Source organism: Peromyscus californicus, unplaced genomic scaffold (assembly GCF_007827085.1).
Source record: "Peromyscus californicus insignis strain IS unplaced genomic scaffold, ASM782708v3 Scaffold_23__1_contigs__length_62951481, whole genome shotgun sequence".
Taxonomy (NCBI): domain Eukaryota; kingdom Metazoa; phylum Chordata; class Mammalia; order Rodentia; family Cricetidae; genus Peromyscus; species Peromyscus californicus.
The window spans coordinates 38994487-39016356 of NW_026294534.1; the positions used below are offsets into that span (position 1 = coordinate 38994487).

General features: G+C 43.9%; 1 long non-coding RNA gene across 1 annotated transcript; it reads right to left on the reverse strand.

The window, feature by feature from the left end:
• Positions 1-15396: 15396 nt before the first annotated feature.
• LOC128119399 (uncharacterized) lies at positions 15397-21861 on the reverse strand. Its single transcript, XR_008221530.1, has 3 exons — positions 19423-21861; positions 17169-17372; positions 15397-16202 (listed from the first exon to the last, which is right to left on the reverse strand). It is a non-coding gene; the product is annotated as an uncharacterized LOC128119399 (long non-coding RNA).
• Between the last annotated feature and the right edge of the window lie 9 nt (positions 21862-21870).

The following is a 21870-nucleotide window of genomic DNA, read 5'->3' on the forward strand; positions in this document are numbered from 1 at the left end:
GGATATACCTTTGTATTTGTTCCAAAACATCCGATAAATGTTCATTCCTACAATCTATACCATGCCTGTGGTGTGTGGACAATAGACATATACAACACAGTCACTGTTAGTGGTTCCTAAGCCTCAGTGTGTGAGAGAAACTCTTGGAGAGCCCACGAAGCTCTTCCAGGTCCTAAGTCGCATCTAGGTCAACACGGGATCTCTGAGCATTGGGACTTTGTCTCTGTCGTGTAAGTGAAGTGGCTCCTGATGCCAGTAGTCTATACTGGGAGACAACACATGTACAAGATGCAATTTTTCCCTTTCAGGAATCCCTCTTCTTTCTAAAACTAGCAGAAATGTAATTTTAAAACGTTATTATTAAAGTTTTTTTTTTTAACCCTACACACTGAAAAATGCCCAGCATGAACAAGCGGCTCAATGAATTAATCATGTAGGGGCACACTGTGTCAGCCGCATCGAAGCCGGCAAAGAGAACTCAGCAAGCTTCCCAGGAGACACCTCACCCCACACCTTTCCTAGGCAGAGCCCCCACGCTTTTCCCTAAAAAGTCCGCTAGTTTTGTCTGCTTTTGAATTTTATATAAATGGAATCGTGCTATTATTTTGAGCTTTAGGGGGTCGATTTGGAGGTGTCATACCAGTTATTTTAGCAGAGATTTTTTTTCTCCTGTGCTGAGGGTTGATTTCAGGGGCTTGTGTGTGTGTGCTAGACAAGCACTCTACCAACTGAGCCATACCCTGAACTTCGAAAATAAGTTAATATAATGATTTCTAATTGAGTATCGAAGAATCGTGGAGACCAAAAGAGATCCATGAAGACAGCAGGTGTAGGACACAATCATCGCCTCCAGGGGTGATGAAACCTCGCAAGAAGCTGGAATTGTCAACATTTAAAGACTAAGGGGAGAGACGCCATGAAGGTGACTCTCGGACCACTAACAAGATGCAGTGATGCCGTTTCTTTGATGGAGGAAAAAATTGGGAACCAGTAACAACTGACCCTATGGGAAGTTGTGGTCCTTCCTCTTCCTCACTTGCAGACTTACTCTAGCATTTACTGTTGGTAGAGCCTGGGAGAGAGAAGAAAGAGATTTGGGAAGGCGGAAAAAATGCAGAGCACAGAGGGAGGGTGGCCTTGAAGATGAAGAATCTACTATCTAGATCAGTTTCCTTTGCTCTACATGCTTACCCGCACTGGCCAGATCAGTACGTCATTGATCTTTATTGCTATATAATAAATTGTGTGCTGCATTCATATAGCAATCTTCTGTTTAGCTTTTTAAAAGATTTTATTGTTTTGATTGTGTGTGTATGTAATGGGGAAGGTTTGTACCTATGAGTGCAACGCCCACAGAGACAAAAAGAAAAAGAAAGGTATTGAGTCCCCTGGAGCTAGAATAGCAGCAGGTGATTGTGAGCCACCCACCGTGGGTACTGGGGGGCTGAGTTCAGGTTTCTGTGAGGGCAGTATGTACTCTTTACTTCTAAGTCATCATTCCAACCCCACGTTACCACTTTATTATTGATAGATACTGGTGGATTATTTCCTATTTTACACTATTATGAATAATAATGAGAATAGCTATTCTTAAACATGTTTCTTGGCATGTGTGTGCACAATGTTTATGTGGATATTTGCCTAGAAATGAAATTTCTGGGTAATAGGGGATGCTTACATTCAGTTTACCAGGTAAGGCCACATAGTTGTCCAGAATAGCCCGAAGAGGGCATGCTGTGACCTCTGACACAGGAGAGTGGCCAGCTTCTACTCATTCAAGCCCACTCTTGTAGATGAAATTCTAAATGGTCTTAATAAATAAGAAACAGAGAGTCAAAATAGGAGTTAAAAGCTCAGAGATAAGAACAGTAGCCAAGAGCTAAGACCACCTTATCTTACCACTGGCTGCCATCCTTCACCTGAGAGAGACCTTCTTCCTGTGTCTTGTCTTTTTATTGCCTTTCTGTTCTGCCTTCTCATTGGTTCTAAACCCAACCACATGACTTCCTCGTCACTGCCTGTCTATACAGTCCTCCAGGTCTCTATGGTTGGTACTGGGATTAAAGGCTCATGTCACCATGCTGGCTGTGTCCTTGAACACACAGAGACTCTGCCTGCCATGTGATCTGGTTAAGGGCCTGTGCTACCACTACCAGGCTTCTGCTTAATGGCTTGCTCTTAGCTCTGATCCTCAGGCAACTTTATTTATTAACATACAAATAAAATCACATTTCAGCACAAATAAAATGTCACCACACACCCTTCCATTTAAATTCCTCTAATTTTAGTCAACCCATCATGAGAATGGCATTATATGGTTAGATTTCTAGTTTTCATTTCCTTGATGATAATACCGAGGATAATATGTATTCTATAGACCATGTCACATCACCTTTTGTAAGGTCTCTGCTAAAACATCCTGTGTGGGTTTGTTTTGTTTTGTTAGACTGTCTTTTTCTTATCCATTTGGAAGACTTCTTTGGGGATCTGAATGTTAACTCCTGCATCAATTATATAATATGCTTTTTCTTTGCTCTATTGTGCCCGCCCTCATTATTTTAATAAAGAATAGAAATTCTTTTTTAAAGTATTTATTATTGTGTGCGTGTGTGAGTGGGTTTGCACACCATGCCACGTGTATGGAGGTTAGGGAACAGCTTCGTGGGTCACAGCTCTTTGTCTGCTTTTCTCTGCCTTCTGGGAGTTAAACTTAGGTGGGCAGGCTTCCATGGCAAGCACCTGTATTCACTGAGTCCATTTGCTGGTCCAAGAGCAAACATTCTTCATTTTAATGAAGTACAGTGTATCATTTCCCCTTAAGTGTTTTTATTTTCCAAGGACAAAATGATGGAGACATTTTCTTCAACTGCTTTGAAAAAAATCTGTGCTGTCCAGTGCATAGTCACTGCCCATACAGGATGATTTGGTTGAAAGTAAATTCACGAGCCATATGCACTGAGTGTCTAAGCGCATTAGGCAGCAGAGAATTAGCTTGAGAACATTTCCACCATCTCAGAAAGTTCTGCTTTACTGCTCACTTCCCACGTTGGCTCTGCAATCCACCTGGATTTAATTTTTGTATATGTGCTGGGTAGTACGCAGGGTTTAACTTTTTCCATATGGTCTTCTAATTAACCCAGCGCTATTTGCTCCCCTCTGCCCGCCCCCCCCCCCCCCCCCCCCCCCGCTACTGTTCGGTAGCACTAACTAGTAATTTAGGAAGTCTCCATTTAAAGGGGGCCTGTTTATGTGCGCTCTCTCCTGCTCCATTAGTCCATTTCTCTACGCTTGTGCCATGAAGTACCACATGGTCCTTGTTAGCATCCCTTAATGCCTCCTGAGATGCAGAAGCACAACTTCTCCCAACTTGTGCTCCTTTGGTGGCACCTCGGCTCTTCTAGGGTGTTTACACTTCCATGGGTATCTTCATTTTATTTAATTTTTTAAAAATCTTCAGACCATCTCAAACTCAAAGGAAAGTTTCAAGTACAGATGCAAAACTATTGTTTTCTGAGCCATTTGGGAGTAGGTTGTACCGTCACTCTTGGACACTTCAATGTATTTCCACCAAGGGCCACCTTGTCTAACCCACAGCCGTCCAAATCAGGAACTCCGCTCTGGAATCTGTCACCAGGTCTCACCAGTTGTCCCAAGGACTCGGCTGAGGACCACACATTGCCTTTGACACATGTCCCTTTACTCTTTATCAATCAGGGACAGCCGCCTCAGATGTTCCCTGAATGCGTATGAAGACCACAGCTCAGTTGCTCTGTTAAATGCCCAGCAGTATAGATCTGTCCTTGCTGGATCATTTCGAGATTCAGGTTATCCATTCTTGGTAGGAATATCACAGAACCAGTGTGGGCTCTTGCATCCTCTCACATAGCCCAAGATTTCAATGTTCGCCACCATCAGTCATCTTAACATTGACCATTTGATTCATGTAGTGTCTGTCAGACTTCTAGCTGTGAAGTCAACCCTTGACTTGTCAGCAGTTCTCAATCTGTGGGTTGCGACCCCTACAAGGGTCTCACATCAGATATCCCACATATCAGACATTTACATTACATATCATAACAGTAGCAAAATGACAGTTATGAAGTAGCAATGAAATAATTTTATGGTTGGGGGTCACCACCACATGAGGAGCTGGATTAAAGGGTCGCAGCATTAGGAAGGTTGGGAACCACTGGTTATTATTAGGTGGCCCTGGGATCATGTTTTGGAGTGACGCAGACCCCCTCTGTCTTTAATATGCTTTCAGTTTATAACAGCTCCTACTGATGCCTTCCCATGTGACTCAGTGGAGTGTATTCAATTACTATTGTCATTTATTTTGACTTTTGTGCTTGGGCACATGTGTGCTTATGTGTCTACAGGTGGACCTGGAGGCCAGAGACCAACCTTGGGTGCCTTTCCTCAGGTTCTATCCTGAGGTCTCTCACTGCGACCCTTGGGCTCCCCAGTTAGGCTAGGCTGGCTGGCCAGGGAACTAACTCCAGGTTCCTATGTCTCCACCTCCCCTGTGCTGGGATTACAAGCCCATGTCACCATGCAAGGTTTTGTACATGAGTCCTGAGTATCTGACCCAGGTTCTCATGCTTCTGTAGCAAACAATGTACTGACTGAGCTCTCTCTCCCCAAATGATTTTTGGTGTTTAAATTGATCTACATCTGGTGAAAACAGAAATAGAGATGGTTTGTCATCCATAAAGATTTGGGAACAGAGACCAACAGCAGTCTCTGCCACATCCTGGGTTTTAGTACCGTGAATCTCTATGTCATTTTACGTATACTGAAGGCAGTGAGTTCACATCAATATCCAGTTCTCTAAAGAGGGCCCGCTCTGGTCTCTCCTCTGTATATTTGTATCTCTGCTCTGATGGTGAGAAACCATTGTCCTTAGGTAATTGTGCAAAAGGAAGGCCAGGAAAGAGGAAGAGAAGAGAAAGAAGAGCTGTCTGTCTGTCTGTTGCGGACGGTGAAAGTCCTGTTGGGCTTCTGATTGGCGTTGTATTGATTTTAAATTTCAACTGAGGAAGAACTTAAGTCTTTACATTACAGAATCCTCCAGCCCATGAATATGCTATAAATTTCTTCATTTATTTCAAAACCTTTTAATCTACCCTGTAATGGTTTTGATTTTCTGTATAGCCATCCATCCATCCATCCATCCATCCATCCATCCATCCATCCATCCATCTATATCTATATCTATATCTCCTATATCTATCATTTTCTATTATCTATCTACTTATCATCTAAAATCTATCTAGCTATCATCTCTCATCTATCTTCTATGTCTACATTTAATCTGTCTATCTATCTATCTATCTATCTATCTATCTATCTATCTATCTACCATCTATAATCTACCTATCTATAATCTATCTAGCTATCTATCATCTATTATCTATCTTCTATGTCTATCATAACCTATCATCTATCTATTTATCTATCGATCTATTTATCTATCTATTATCTATCTATCTAGCTGGCATTTGATTTCTCATGTTTATTTTACATAGTAGCTTTATGTACTTTAAATTTAAACCAGTTTTATAGAAATTCATTTTATTTTTATAAATTGCCTTTATTTCCACCATCATTGCTAAAACATTAATTTTAATAATTTACAGTGGTGATGTTTCTACATATATAATCACAGTCTGTCATTTTTAACAAGTTCGTTTTGAAAAATGCTTCTGTATGTATGTATGTTGTGTGTATACATGTATGTTCATGTATGTGTGTGTACATGTATAAGACATGGGTCAACATCAGGTGATTTCCTCAGTTTCTCTCCACCTTAATTTTCTTTTTAAAAAAGATCTTTTATTTCATGTGTATGAATGCTTTGCCTGCATATGTGCATGTGTATGATGTGTGTGCCTGGTGCCTGAGGAGGCCAGAAGAAGGTGTTGGATTCCCTGGAGCTGGAATTGTGGACAGGGGCCAAGTAGGTGCTGAGAATGGACCCCCGAGAATTGTCCTGGGTGCTCTCAACAGCTGAGCGATCTCCAGCCCCTCCTCCCTAATTTTTGAGACAAGGTCTCACACTGAACTTGGGGCTCACAAGTTTGGCTGGCCTGTCTGACCAGCAAGCCCCAGGGATCCCTCTTCCTTCCCAGTACTGAGATTATGGGGGACACAGTCCCACCTGGCGTTTCTACATGAATGCGGAGGATTTGAACTCAGAGTCTCAGAGCATTTTTATCATTCAGCCCTCCTTCTCAGCCCCCTAGAAAGCTTTTCACATTAGAATATCTTCCTTCCTTCCTTCCTTTCTTCCTTCTCTCTCTCCCTCCTTCCCTCCTTCCTCCTTCCTTCCTTCTTCCCTCCTTCCCTTCTTCCTTCTTTTTCCTTTCTTCCTTCCCTCCCTCCGTCCTTCCTTCCTCCTCCCTTCCTTCCTTCCTTCTCTCCCTCCCTCCCTTCCTCCGTCCCTCCTTTCTGCCTTCTTTTCTGAGACAAGGTTACCTGGGTAGCCCTGGCTGTCCTGGAACTTGCTTTGTAGACCAGGGTGACCTCAAACTCAGAGCTCTGTCTGCCTCTGCCTCTCCCATGCTGGGAATAAAGATGTGCTCCACCACTTACAAGCTAACATTGAAATTTCTTAATAAAAATGGTGTCTTAGGATTTCTATTGCTGTGACAAAACACCATGACCAAAAGGCAAGTTGGGGAGGAAAGGGTTTATTTGGCTAATACATTAGCATTGCTGTTCATCACTGAAGGAAGTCAGGACAGGAACTCAAACAGGGCAGGAAACTAGAGTCAGGAGCTGGTGCAGAGGCCATGGAGGGGAGCTGCTTATTGGCTTGCTCAGGCCACCGTAATTTTTTTATAATTTAAAAATTTTTTCAGCCGGGCGACGGTGGCACACGCCTTTAATCGCAGCACTTGGGAGGCAGAGGCAGGCAGATCTCTGTGAGTTCAAGGCCAGCCTGTTTTACCGAGCGAGATCCAGGACAGGCACCAAAACTACACAGAGAAACCCTGTCTCGAAAAACAAAAACAACAATAAAAAATTTCTTTCCTTTCACATACTAACCCCTGTTCCCCCTCCCTCCCCTTCTCCCACCCCCTCCCTCCCTACCCCCATCCCATCCCCATCCGCTCCTCATAGAGGGTAAGGCCTCCCTTGGGTAGTCAACACAGGCCAGCATAACAAGTTGGGGCCAAACCTAGCCCCTTCCCCCTGCATCAAGTCAGCCCACCTTCTTATAGAACCCAGGACCGACAGTCCAGAAACGGCACCACCCACCATGGGCTGGCCCCTCCCTCACTGATCACTAAATGAGAACATGCCTCACAGCTGGATCTCAAGGAGGCATTTCCTCAGCTGAGGCTCCTTCCTCTGATGACTCAATAGCTTGTGTCACGTGGACACACAAAACTGCCCAGTACAAATAGTCAACTATGGATCACTAGTCCTTTTAAATTTTTGTTTTCAGGTTTCTTTATTTTATATGTTGGAGGTTTTGCTTGCTTGCATGTATGTCTGGGCACCATGCATGTGAATGGTGCCCGAGGAAGTTAGACCAGGGCATAAGATCCCCTGGGACTGGAGTTATGGATGCTTGTAAGCCATCATATGGATGCAGGGAATTGAACCCAGGTCTTCTGCAAGAGTAGCATGTGCTCTTAACATCTGAGTTATCTCTCCAGCCCTGGATCAATAGTCTTGAAGAAGTTCATTAGAAGACTCAGCTTACAGAAAAACTCATGGGTACAAAACACCATATACACAAAATACACAGAAGATTTTTGAAGATGATTTGCCTGGGTGAGGACTCCTGTTCTCTTGAAACTTACCCTGCAGCCATGGTCTCATCTGGAGGGATCGGTCTATGACCCCGAGTTAAGAATCTCTGCAGACCCTTCTTATGAAAGGTGAGAAAAGCAAGGCTTTGTGGGGAAAGGAAGGGAATTTCTTGAAGCACTGTTTTTATGAGTTAAAGGACCAAGACAGAGGATTAGAAGAAGCCCTTCTTATAGCAATTCACCCTATAACCTCTTCTTCCCCTCCTGGTTTACTATCTTCTCTGAGTCTTATCTATCCTGCCTTCTTCCAGAAATGCTCTTGGCAATATGTCCTACAATTTATTAATTCTTCCCAAACCTATTGACGTAGGTCAATCATGAAATCCCCAAGCCAGCAGGAACTCCACAAGCAAAGCTTTGGTGGGACCACCTCTGGCCATCCTTTCTTCCTCTTTGAGTATCCTGGTCACCCGTCACCTTACACACTGGGCTGTCCCAAGAGTTCCTTCCTTTTCTGTCCAATGCCCAAAGCTGTCACTCCTACTTCGGCCCGTATGAGTTGATGGCCGTGGAAAATGTGGATGGGAGAAGGCTAACTTGGGGTCTAGACTCAGATGTCTTGGTGACATCTGAAAGAGTCTCATCCCTAATCAGAGTTGGGATTTTCTGTAGACTTTCATCTACAGACCAGGTTTTTTTTTTTTTTTTTTCCTGTCTTAGAAAATGGAATCTTGCAGGGCTGGGGTTAGAGCCCAGTTGGTAGAGTACTTGCCTAGCATTCGTGAAGCCCTGAGTTGAATCCCTAGCGCCTCATAAACCATGTGTGGTGGCCTACACCTCTAATCCCAACACTTGGGAGGAGAGGCAGGAAGATCAGAAGTTCAAGGTCATCAATTACACAGTGAGGTAGAGACCAATATGTGAGACCTTGTCTCAAAAATAAAATAAAGTAAGATAAGAATGTTGTCTGTCACGGTGGTTCACACCTGTAATTCGAAGTCTTGGGAGTCTCAGGCAGGAGGATTGCTGTGTGTTAGCAGAGCCTAAGCGACGCAGTGAGTGTCAAGCCAGCTTAGGCTACAGAGTGAGACCTTGTGTTTAAAAAGAAACAAACAACAACCGAAATAAAACCAGAAGAAGGAGGAGAAATTCTCGAGTCTCCGTTCCACCTGTTGTTTAAACCAGTGATGTAGGAGGCCTTCTGTCCACCTGCTGGTCTCTCTCCACCTGGTCCAAACCAGCAGCACATCCTGTCTGCTCCTGGCCTTCTTCTCTCCTGTCTTCCTACAGTGGCTGAGTTCTCTTTCAGAACCGTGCACAGGGCAGCCCTCTCACGTTTCCATTCACTCCTGTGGGTCAGGGTCAGGGTCAGGATTCAGAGATGGAGGGGCAGGAAGCAATTGTTCTGTGAATTTGTTCTTTGGGTTTCTTTCCAGATCAGCGTGGGTGCTGCTGCTTGCTTCCTGTTGGGGACAAGAAATGAGAACAGGGGACCTAAACTTGTCCTTTGAGACAGTATGCATGTGTGTTTGTGTGTGTGTGTGAGTGTGTATGTGTGAGGGTGTGGGTGTGAGTGTGTTACAGCATCGGAGTGCGGGCGCTGCCCTCTATAGCTGTTCTGAGAGGGCCTGAGCCACTGACCAGCAGGGCCAGACAACGGGACATCCAGAAGGTTGAAAGGAGGGAAGTTCCTGGTCCTTGCGGGGCCCATTCTATCTTAGTGGGTCTTGACGTGCCCAACTGGAGAGACAAAGAGGCCCTGAACCTGTGTGTGTGTACTCTGAGGACCAAACTCCTTCTCCCAGAGAAAATAGCACTGCCTTCCACTCTGAAACTGCGTGTGTGTGTGTGTGTGTGTGTGTGTGTGTGTGTGTGTGTGTGTGTGTGTGTGTACATTCACATTTCTCTTCCTGGATAGAAAAAGTTGGGGAAAACAGTGCTTAAAACCCAAAATGGCAATGTCCACATTTTTTTTTTCTCTAGATTGCCTAAGAGCTCTAAGGAGAAGCTCATGTAAGTTCTAGAAAAGTCAGACAATTTACATTCGTCTGCCCACCTGGGTTTTATGGCTTCCAAGTGCTGCTCGGACTGCCAATGAATAAATGCCTGACACCTCTGAAAGCTGGAGCCCCAGCTTCCTGGAGGTTCGGCTCTGACAAGTTAACTCCTGCTACGTGGATTTCCCTCCTGCTAAAGGTGATTGGCTGGACACCTGTGAGGGTTTTTCTATATCCGTTTCCATGAATTTCTAATACGTTCACCATATGGCGTCAAGCTTTCCATCTGCTTCAGGAACGCTGCAGTCTTAAACAGAGCCTTTCCTAGGAACGCTGGACATAGCTTGCCACGGCTTTTCTCTTTTCTTCCCGCCATGGACTGGCTTTCCTTATAGAACTTCTCTTTTGGCTTTCCTTTCTTCTTTTTACTTTTGGCTTTTCGAGACAGAGTCTCACGTGATCCAGAGAGCCTCAAACTCAAACTATATAGCTCTGGGTAACCTTGAACCTCTGCTCCTCCTTCATCCACCTCTCGAGTGCTTATATCATAGGTACTATTTCTCTATATTATTATTATATGATATATATGTATATGATGGGTGGGGTGGGGCATGCATGTGCCAGGATGCATGTGCGGAGGTCAGGGGACAACTTTATCTAGTCAGTTCTTTCCTCCTACCTTTATATGGGTCTCAGGAATCCAACTCACATTGTCAAGCTTGCATGAAAACACTTTCAATCCACTGAGCTGTCTCGCAATCCAAGGACTATAGATATTATTAGTTCTTTTTTTCTCTTTACAAAACATAATTAGTGTGGCTGGTGGGAGCAGATCTGTTGCCCCCGTGATACCTAAGGGAGCACCGGCCACAGGCAGACTGGTTGGACTGTCTATCTGCTGCTGCTGTTACCCGACAGTCAGACTGGGTCATTTATAATAAATCACAGTCCATTTGGCTCATGATTGTGGAAGCTGGGAAGTTCAGGATTGGATGGGAGCACGGGGGAAGGCCATTATCATCAGTGGGCCCTCTACAGAATCCCAAGGGAGCTCGGGGAATTTCATGGTAAGATAGGAAGCTGACAACTTGAGTCTCTTCCGCCTTCATAAGGTCCCTAATATCCCACACTCATGGTCTCATTTAACAGAGATTTAATTACCTCCCCAAGCCTATTGACAGAACTTTGAGGATTAAGCTTCCTTCTTTTTTCACTTTCATTTTTAGTGCTGGGGGTTGAATCTGGATTTCATGCATGGTAGGTCAGTGCTCTATTGCTGATACACCCCCAGCCCTCTCTTTACCTCACATTCTGAGGCGAGGGTTCACCAAGGTGCTCAGGCTGTCCTCGAACTTGAGATCCTCCCGAGTCAACTTCCTCAATGGCTGAGATTACAGGGCTGTGCCACCAGGCTTTGACTGAGGATTAAACTTCTACATACAAAGCAGTTGTTGAGACCACCACTTACAGGCTGCGGGATTCAGACTTAATTTGCTCGTCATTGGACTTCAGCAAACTATGGCTGACAGCCAGCAAGGCCCACTGTGTTTGTGGGATACCCCATTACTGATTTCATGGTCTTGAGCCCAGTATAGTTTTTTTTTTTTTACCTTTTAAAATGACCAGTTGGGCGGTGGGGGCGCACGCCTTTATTCTCTGCACTCAGGAGGCAGAGGCAGGAGGATCTCTTGAGTTGGAGGCCAGCCTGGGCTACAGAGTGAGTTCCAGGAAAGGCGCAAAGCTACACAGAGAAACCCTGTCTCGAAAAACCAAAATGAATGAATGAATGAATAAAATGAGGGCCTGGGAAGATAGCTCAGTGGGGAAGAGGGCTTGCTCTGCCAACTTGAGGACCTGAATTCGAACCTTCATCCACCATGTAAAAAGCTGAGCATGGCTGTGTGTACCTCCAACCTCAGCACCCGGAGGAGACATGTGGATCCTGAGAGCTCACTGACCAGTCGTCCTACCCCAAATGCCCCGCTCCTCCTTCACTTAGAGATGCTGCACCAAAGCAATATGGTAGAGCACCTAGAGAAAGATATTTTATATCTGGCTATGGCCTCTGCATGCACTTGCCTGGGCAGCCCTCTGCAGACTCGTACACACACACACAGACACACACATAGATACACATACACACACATATACACACAGAGACACAGATACACACACAGACACACACATACACACAGACACACACACAGACACACATACACACAGACACACACACACATACACACAGACACATATACACACACAGATACATACACACAGACACATATGCACACACAGACACATATACACAGACACACACACACAGAGACATACACACATAGACACATATACACACAGACACAGACATATACACACACAGACACACATACACATACACACACAGACACACACAGATACATACACACAGACACATATACACACACAGAGACATATATACACACAGACATGGACACATACACACACACAGACACATACACACACACAGACATACACACAGACACACACAGACACATGCATGCACACACACACACATACACACAGGCACACACACACAATGGCTAAAATGAAATCAAAATAGCAATATTTTAGGCATGTGAACATCGTATGGAATTCACATTTCGGTATCCATAAAGAAGTTCTCCTGGACACGCCCCTGTCTCTTTTTTTTGTAACCTTTACTGCTTTCGCATGACACCAGTAGGACTGGGACGCACCTGGCATTGATGTGACCCTACACCTGTCTCTTCCTGTGACTCCTACCTGGTCCTCCACCTGAGGTTTGTCAACTGCCGCCTTAAGGTGGGAGTTGTGGGTTCTGGAAATGATTCCTACAGCAGGGCGCTTGTGAGAACTAACCAAACACTAGAAATAGGTGTGGACCCCGCCTGGAATGGAACAGTGCTTCTGGTCTTAAACTTCCTCCCTTTTCCTAAAACGGTTTTGGAGCACAGCACACAGAGAGAACAATGCTGAACGGGACTTGGTGTTCTCCCAAGGATTGCCTTGCACTAAGGAGCCTCCCCGACCATGTTTGGGGAGCCCTTCAAACCCACACCCTTCCCCACTGATTTGGCATATCCCCGACATGCAGTACAGAACCGCTGAGTTTAAGAACTGATGGCTGGCAACACCATCCACAACCCCCCGCGTTCACTCATCAGTGATTCCCATGGATCCAGAGATGAAAAGCCAGAGGGAATTGTCTCTCCCTTGTCTCTCCAGGACAGCTAGCATTCTGAATCCTCTCCTGAAGTTGACTCCTGTACCCACGATCAGTCTGTGTTCATCTGGCCACTAGAGAGCACTTTGAGACTAACAAAGCCTGGGCTGTGTGCCCGGGCCTCCGTTTGAACCCTGCTGTCCTTGTGATGGGGGTGGGGGTGGGGGGTGCATTCCCTCGCTGCACTGCGCCATCTAGCTACCAGCGGTGGCTCGCAAATGGCCTTCAAGGCTGATGGATGCGTTTTGTGAAGCTTAGTGACCTGTAGTAGTGATAATGAAGTATTCTGATGCGCAGATACATTATATTCTGTCACTATGGTTCTCTGCCTCTGGTGACATCACCTAATTTGTACTGCTTTACGGCATCTTTGGAAGGCAAGCATTTTCACCAGGGTCCCAGTTTCCTTATTGCTCCTATTCTTTTCTGTCAGATTGAATTTCTCTCAAAGAGAAAATATCGCTTGATATTGATTCCCGCGCACAAGATAATTTCAGGTTCCCGCTCGGCAGTTCAGCAAAAGCCCTGTTTAAAATCTCGAGGAGGTTTTCCAAGGCTAAGAGGCACAGTTCAAAAGAACAGTTCTTAAATGTGTTTAAAAGACCCTTGGCTACATTTTCTGATGGTTTCATCAGCAGTTTGCACTGATACACTTTCCATTGTTATCACAACTGAACCGTATCATAGGGAGTTGTACCAGCAAGACCATCAAGCTTTCTCAAAAGGCTATAACGCTTTGATGTTTTCTGGCCTATTTCTTACTGTGCTCTTAAAATGTTTAGCTTCTGCTGAGCCAAATACGTACTTGCAAAGGCAAACGTAGTGAAAAAACTCTTCAAGCATCCTGGGTACTGCCGTAATAGCCAGACGTACAGCGGGAGGATGAGTCTCTGTTAGGAGGAGGTGGAGGGGGGCGTTCTTTGTGTGATGCATTGGGAATGACTAATACCGACCTTCAGCTGGGCTTTGGCCCATCGGTGCTGGGGTCTAGCTGTGGACACAGTGAAGAATCTGCTTTGCTGATCAGTGCTTATAGACATATCCCAAAGTCATTCCATCTTGGCGATAGTGTCTGCATCAAAGAGAAATCACAGACATCAGTTCTAGCCACGACTCCTCCACAGATGGAGGCGTTTAGAAGGATAGATGTTTGAAGGGTGTGTGTGTGTGTGTGTGTGTGTGTGTGTGTGTGTGTGTGTGTGTGGAGCGGTTCTTAGATGTTTAAAAAAAAATCCTAAATAATTTTTCCCTCTTCTGAATGACACTTGACTCTCAAGTAAAGAATATTTCTGCATGTAAAATGTCAGCTCCATCTAATAATAACCCACTTAAAATATGCCACACACAAAAAAATCACTAATAGAATTTCTCACCATTTTATAAAATGAAATTCTTTCCTCCATATGGGGACCTGGTTCATAGATGCTTCTAGAATGGCATCTATTACAAACACAATGGATTTCTTCAAGCTAAAGTCACACTCTGAGATGTAAACTTGCGATCTCATCTGTTACCAACATGTATCATTCATGCTTTGACACGAGAATAGCATGGGTGAGCAGTGGCAAATAAGGGATTAAGGAAGACTTTTTGAGAAAAACTCCCCTGGGTTTCTCCGGGAGCCATGAATATGAAAACATCAATAAGAGCTAAGGTTAAGAGTTAACTCTCTTATTGTAAAGATATTCTTGGTTTTCAGCAGCCAGGCTTAATTTTCAGCTATCAATCTCTAAGCCAGATACAGCCACTCTTTTCTCCAATCCTGGAGGGTGGACTGCTGCATGCTCTGATTTCTTTATCTCACGGGATGGTTTTTGTGGGGGTGACAAGATAGTAGTCATTTATCTAAAGGTAATGTTAGCTCTGGCGTTTCGACAAGGCTGGAATGAGACAGCACGTGTGTGTGTGTGTGTGTGTGTGTGTGTGTGTGTGTGTGTGTGTGTGTGTGCTTGCTTGCCCTGATCTCCACGGTTCTTAGGAGCTGTAATTGTGTTGAACAGTTATGGAGGTTTTTTCTTTAGAGAATACAGAAGTGGCACATGCAGCTCTTGATCTGGGTCTTGTTCCAGAAACAAATACAGATCTCTACCAGTGGAAACCTTTTTCCTGAGTCGTGCAGGAATTCAGTAGGACAACTTTTTTCTTTCTTTCATTTATTTATTTATTTATTTATTTATTTATTTATTTGGGTTTTTTTTGAGACAGGGTTTCTCTGTGTAGTTTTGGTGCCTGTCCTGGATCTCTGTACACCAGGCTGGCCTCGAACTCAACAGAGATCCGCCTGGCTCTGCTTCCCGAGTGAGTGCTGGGATTAAAGGTGTGTGCCGCCGCCGCCGCCGCCGCCGCCGCCACCACCACCGCCACGGCATCTTTCAATTTTTTTTTTTTTTTTTTTTTGGTTTTTCGAGACAGGGTTTCTCTGTGTAGCTTTGTGCCTTTCCTGGAACTCGCTTTGGAGACCAGGCTGGCCTCGAACTCACAGAGATCCGCCTTGCTCTGCCTCCCGAGTGCTGGGATTAAAGGCGTGCGCCACCACCGCCCGGCTCAATTATTTTTATTTGTCCTTTTTCTTCTGAGACAGAGTCTTTCTATGTAATCTAGGCTGGCTTAATTTAAAGGTATTGATTAGCCCAGGGTGGCTTTGAACTCATGATCCTCCAGCCCCCAGCCTCTTTGAATTATAGGCACATGCCATCACAATTAAAATGCGAATGATCTCTATGTCTGCTCTTATTCTTTCTGTCTTGGTTATTTTATGCGTACCCGCTCTGGTCCAGTGAAGGTGGCTTATGAATTGTTTAGGATGTTAAAAAGCGATACTGAGCGGAGTAGGGGTAGCCCTGTGCTCATAGCCTACTGTTTAGATAGGCAGTAGGGGCTTTGCTTTTGATGCAGAAGACACCCCGAACCTCCAAGTAATCCTGCTCTGTTTGGGGACACCTCTTTCGTTGCTACTTAATCATTAATATTGCAAACACATGACATCGGTCTCTCTTAGACAAAGAGAGCGCACGGAGGCCGATTTGACCTTCTGTTCCTTGAAGTCTTCACACGGTTCCTTCCACAGGGGCGTCCATCCGCAGCAGTGAAGGGCTGCGGTTTGATGCATAGAGTCTGCGAGAGTGGGATGGGAGAGAAATCTCGCAGACCAGCGGTGTGGACTGCGGCAAGGCCAGCAATCTTCCAGGGCTGGTATTTCCTCATCTGTAAAAAGAAGGGGCCGGACTCAATGATTGCTAAGGTCACTTCCAGCTCTGTAAATTCTCTGCTTTTAAAAAATGCTCAGGTCCTGAGAGGAGCACATCTTGGGTTTCTGGACAATGGAGCCCAGGGTGTATTTATGTTTGACCTCCTACCACATTCTGACTCTCTCCTCTAATGAATCTGGGTTTATTCTTCACTGAAATGGCTCAGCTCCAGGAGCCCTTGGTGTGAGTCTAACACTGTGTAGATATTGATTTTTTTCTGGCAGGAGAGTGGTTACTGTAACCACCAAACTATTAAATTTCGCTCCTTTTCCTAGGGATGATTCCACAAGTGCCTTACCGCTCACTGCCTGGGGCTGATAGTCAACTCTCAAATCCAGGGCTCACTTGAAGGCGGCATTACTAGGATCGTGGTATTGTACAAAGCTTCCAGGCTGGCCGCTTCTTACCTTCCACAATCTTAGAGCTATCTATCTAACACTGCAGAGGTGGCCACAGACAGGACCTGGGCTCTGTTCTCTGTCCCCTTCTGGGCCAAAGCTTAGCACCTCTCACTGGAAATGGGATCAACAATAGGACGAGCTCCTTTTATCATTTCGTTTGTATCTTTTTACCCCTCCCCCCCGCCCCCCCGTAATGGCATTAGTTATCTATTGTTGTCAGGGTAGGATCACAAATGTCCCCCTCAACATACACCTCTGTGTGTGTGTGGGGGGGGGTATGACACTAAAATATTGATTTGACTCCTGCCTTTTTATTTGAGACGTTTACCCGGTGAGGTCTCCAGTGACTTAAGAAAAGGCACATACTAGTCATTAACTTCTAAAAAAAAAAAAAAATTATCGGGGCTTCCATTTACAATAATTTTTAGGCGTTCGCCTTGTGATCCCAGCTAAAACACACGCCACAACCTGAGTGGTGTGCATAATGTCGATAAAGAACTCTGTATCTGGAACCATCATACCTTGTCCATGACCTCTCAGGAGATCCATGGTGACCCCAGAGCGGAGGGTGTGTTTAATGAGATCATTCATATTTCTGTAAAACCAGCCATCTGGTCACGTCTGTTCAGGGCGGCACTTCCGCAGACGCAGCGTAAGTGGCGGTTCCACACGAGGCATTATCTCTTCTCGCACGACACTGAAAGCCTACGCGCTGCTTGACAAATCTGAATTTTAAAAAGTGGAATGATTGGCACTTGGTAACTTACACAGGAGTAGAAAGTGGTACAAGAAAATTGCCCATTTCTTTTAGATTTACATTTTATGATTTTTTTTCCCCCTTTAAGAAGTGATAAGACATGTAATTTCCATCAGCTTCAACCAGTTATGTATGAAAGGGGCTGCAAGTTCAGGTCTGCGGAGGAAAAGGAAGCCGCCAGGAGGATTGGCATAATACAGGGAGGCAGACAGCCTTCGTGGCTGCCTTTACTTCGGGGGTTACAAATGGCTAGTTTGGGGCTGAGAGCAAACCCTCAGAAGTGGGTTTTTCTGTCTTGAAAACAATTCTGTTTGCCCTTTGTTGCTGGACTCACCAGCCCCAAAGTCTCAGCTGCCAAATGCCCCTCTGTGTGCCAAATGCCCCTCTGTGTGCCAAATGCACCTCTATTAAACGCAGAGGAGGAGGCAGAAAGTGGGAATAACTAAAGCTTGCGAAGTTTTGCTTTATGTGTTGGAGACTACGCACGGCTTGGTATAAGGCAATTCTTTTCTGCTGATTTATTTAGCCAGCCAATATTTACTGATCAATATATTTACTGATACAAATAGAACAAGGTGAATGCCTAAAAATCGCTGTAAATGAAAGCCCCTGTTAAATTTTATTTAGAAGTTAGTGGCTAGTGCAGCCTCTTGCCACATTGTACCTTTTTTAACTCATTGCAAAGACCTCACTGGGGTATATACTCCATATATAATATAATATAATATAATATAATATAATATAATATAATATAATATAATATAATATAATATAATATAATATAATATAATATAATATAATATAATATAATATAATATAATATAATATAATATAATATAGTATATGTTTATATAATATATCGTGTATATTATATATTTATATATTGTATTGATGTGTATTTTATATTATATATAATACATACACATACGGAGAACAAAGCATCCACACTTTACATATGCCAAGTTAACCTTTCTCCACTGGCCTCCACTGTAGTTATGAAATAATAGAGGTAATTGGCAACCCTGAACTTATAACAAAGTCTATTTAAGAGTTCTGATTTTTATTTCTGATAGGCATATTCTGTCACGTCCATCACTACTTTGTATACCTATCATTGAACACATACATACAACAGACCTCATGCTTGAAAACACATATGAAATATATATATATATATATATATATATATATATATATATATATACACACACACACACACGCACACACACACATATATATTTATGAGATCACACACTGAGTTCCTATATTATCATCGTGTAGTTGGTTTTTTTTTTTTAACTCTTGGGGGCCTGACACCCAGCTCCCAAATAAATACATGGAAACTTATTCTTACTTATAAATGTCCGGCCTTAGCTTGGCTTATTTCTAGCCAGCTTTTCTAACTTAAATTATTCTGTTTCTCTTTAACTATGCTTTTCCTTTGGGCTTTTTACCTTTCTTTATTCCATATATCTTTCTTTCCTTCTTACTCCATGGCTGGCTGTGTGGCATCCTGTGTGTCTGGCCCCTGGCATCTTCCTCTCCTCCTTTTTTCATTCCTCACTCTTCCTTAGATCTCTCCTCCTATTTATTCTCTCTGCACGCCAGCCTGGCCTATTTCTCTCTCTTACTTAGCTACTGGCCATTCCCCTCTTTATTAGACCAATCAGGTGTTGTAGGCAGGCAAAGTATCACAGCTTTACAGAGTTAAACAAATGCAATATAAACAAATGCAACACATCTTTGCATCATTAAACAGCATAAATGAATGTAATACATCTTAAACTAATATTCCACAACATCATCAACTTTGTCAGATAGGAGATAATACAATCTTCCCTTAGGTTTAAACAATCTATTTTAGTTTGGACTGCAGTGTATGGGAACATAAAATAACTAATCCTTTGAAAAACAGTAACACTGGTACTTCTACCCACAACTAGTGGGTTATAAAAAGGAACACAGCTATTGAGCTGGGAATGTAGTTCAGTTGGTGGAGTGGTCATGTGATTACACACCTGTACTCCCAGCACCGGGAAGGTAGAGTCAGGAAGATGAAGGTCATCTCAGCAACGAAGTAAATTATAGGCCAGCCTGGATACCCAAGACCCTTGCTCAAAGTAAATGACAGAGACAGATGGTTGGAGAGAGAGGTTAAGTAGGTGGATAGATAGACAGACCGACAGACTCAAGTAAAAAGAAGAATATTTCAATGAGCTACTTAGAACATTCACATGTTAAATGCAGCATCAAAGTTCATTTATTCTTCATTTACCAGGTAGTAACAAGAACTGTTTGTGTATTGTGATTCTTGCAGCACTAGTATATGGTAGAAAATTATTTCTTCAAAATGATTAAATGCATACCATTAATTCAACAGAAGCCCAGGTAAGTATGCTTCGAAGGTCACTAGGGTACTATGAAGTAATTCATAGTCTGGCCCGACTAAAGCCCTGTGTTCTCCCCCCATAACAAACTTGACGTGCATATTGACTACTTCCTATACTTCCGCCTCTGTTTCTTTGGTTAAAAAGAAAAACTTCCCTTCTTGGCAAACAAAAGAGGTAGGAGAATTGTTAGGTGGTATCTTGGTAGGACCAATATCTATGAATGCGATCCAAGTCCCTTTCCGGGTAGCCTCAGAAGAATTTTACTTTGACTGGTCTTTTCAGTCTGGGGCCCCCACACTCCTGAAGTACTGAAATACATTCTAAGTAATGTAATATACAGATAACCTGATGTTCCATAAGCAGAGGAGTGGGCCAAAGTCTGACCAGAGAGCCCTTGGGACCATATTGATGCTGTTTATCCCTTGTGACATCCCCTCACCTTGCCTAGGGAGCTGAAATCTAGATATGGCTGAAAATAGAGCAAACCTCTATGTCTATGTGGTGGGTGAAGCAAGAGCCTCAAATTATAAGCCAAAATGTAAGGTATTAGCAAGAGATTTAACACTTACAGTCACGCTTGGAGTTACAAGGTGTTAATGAGCAAGACATGGGAAGGCAGGCATTTTTCTCACTTGGCTGTCTGGTTTTACTGTTGGTGCAGAAAATTTGAAAACCTCTAGTTGTGAAACCATGAATCAGGAGCGTTTCCTGGATTATGAATGATGATGCCCTCTTTGAGAGGAGGGCTTTCAGCAGAATGTAGCAACAGTGAGGGTAACTTGTTTGCAGCAAGCAGGGTCCTGAATTTATTGCAGAGGAGGAGTGTGTGAGCTGACCAAAATGGAGAACGATGAGAAGTAACTAAATTATGTATGACAGTCTTTACTCGGCAGAGGAAGGAAGAAAGCTTAATGATGCTGTGGTTGAAGGACCAGCAGCAACTGGTGATGTATTAGTTGGATGTTGGTAAGAAGAGAAATGAACCCAACAAGGCCCAAGGACTATTGATGAGGGTGACAGAGACCATGCAGTGGACGGAGGAAGAGAAACCACTCGCTCGGGACATAATGAATTTTAGTGACAACGTGATAGTCAACTAAAGTTAACTTGACATTAAAAAATCATCACTTTAATGTATGTGGCTCTTTCAAGCCTGAGTTTTATCAAGGCCAAAAAAAAAAAAATCTATAGCTAACAATGAAATATTTCCCCCCTTTGCTTTCCTGGTATCCACCAAGAGCAGTACATAATTTAATTATGGAATCTACAGGCTGGACCATAGAGATGAAGAATGATGTGTTCGCGCTAGTGAGAAATTAGGTAGAACCGACTGTTTATTCTCATTATTCTCCCTCTGTGAGGCTAAATTAATACAGTTAACAAGCTTTTGTTTGGATTAGCAGTTGAGATCGGGGATGTGCAGATCAGAACTCATGATTATTACAGTAGCTTTTATTTATGGAGTGACGGTGTGGAGTGTGGGTAGTAGCAGCCGCAAGCCCCGCGGGTAGGACAACCATTCTGTCTTTCTGGGTTGGAACAAAAGTTCCTCCAGAAAGTCTTAACACCTGAGTCCAGTAAACGATGTGTAAGGAAATCAGATGTAGTTCCCTAGGGCACAGGACCGCCACAAACTTTACCAGGGGACTGCAAAGCAAGCGTGTGTGCACCTTTAGCTTGCTTTTCAGGGTCTTTGCCAGGACTGGAGTAGAAATTCTAAACCTGGTCCACCTAAAAAGCCAATGCAAATGAAGTTTCGAAGTATGAGGCCTCGGGGCACAGCTGCACGCCCTACACCCTTCTGGTAGGAAGCTGAGAAGCCATCGCTGGCTAGGAGGACACAGCCTGTAGGGCTTATTACAGAGACCCGAACCAGGTCCCTTCATCCCTTGTCCTTTTCAGGTCCCCGGCATCTGGAATCTTTAGGGTTTTTTTTTTTTTTAAGTCACCTTTCTGTATTTTTAGTAACAGCTTAAGTTGATGGATTCAGAGGACTAGGAAGATCACTCACCATCAACAACTACCAAGGCCGAGCACTCAGGCCCGTGGGCGTGGCCAGGCGCGGTCCCTTCCTGA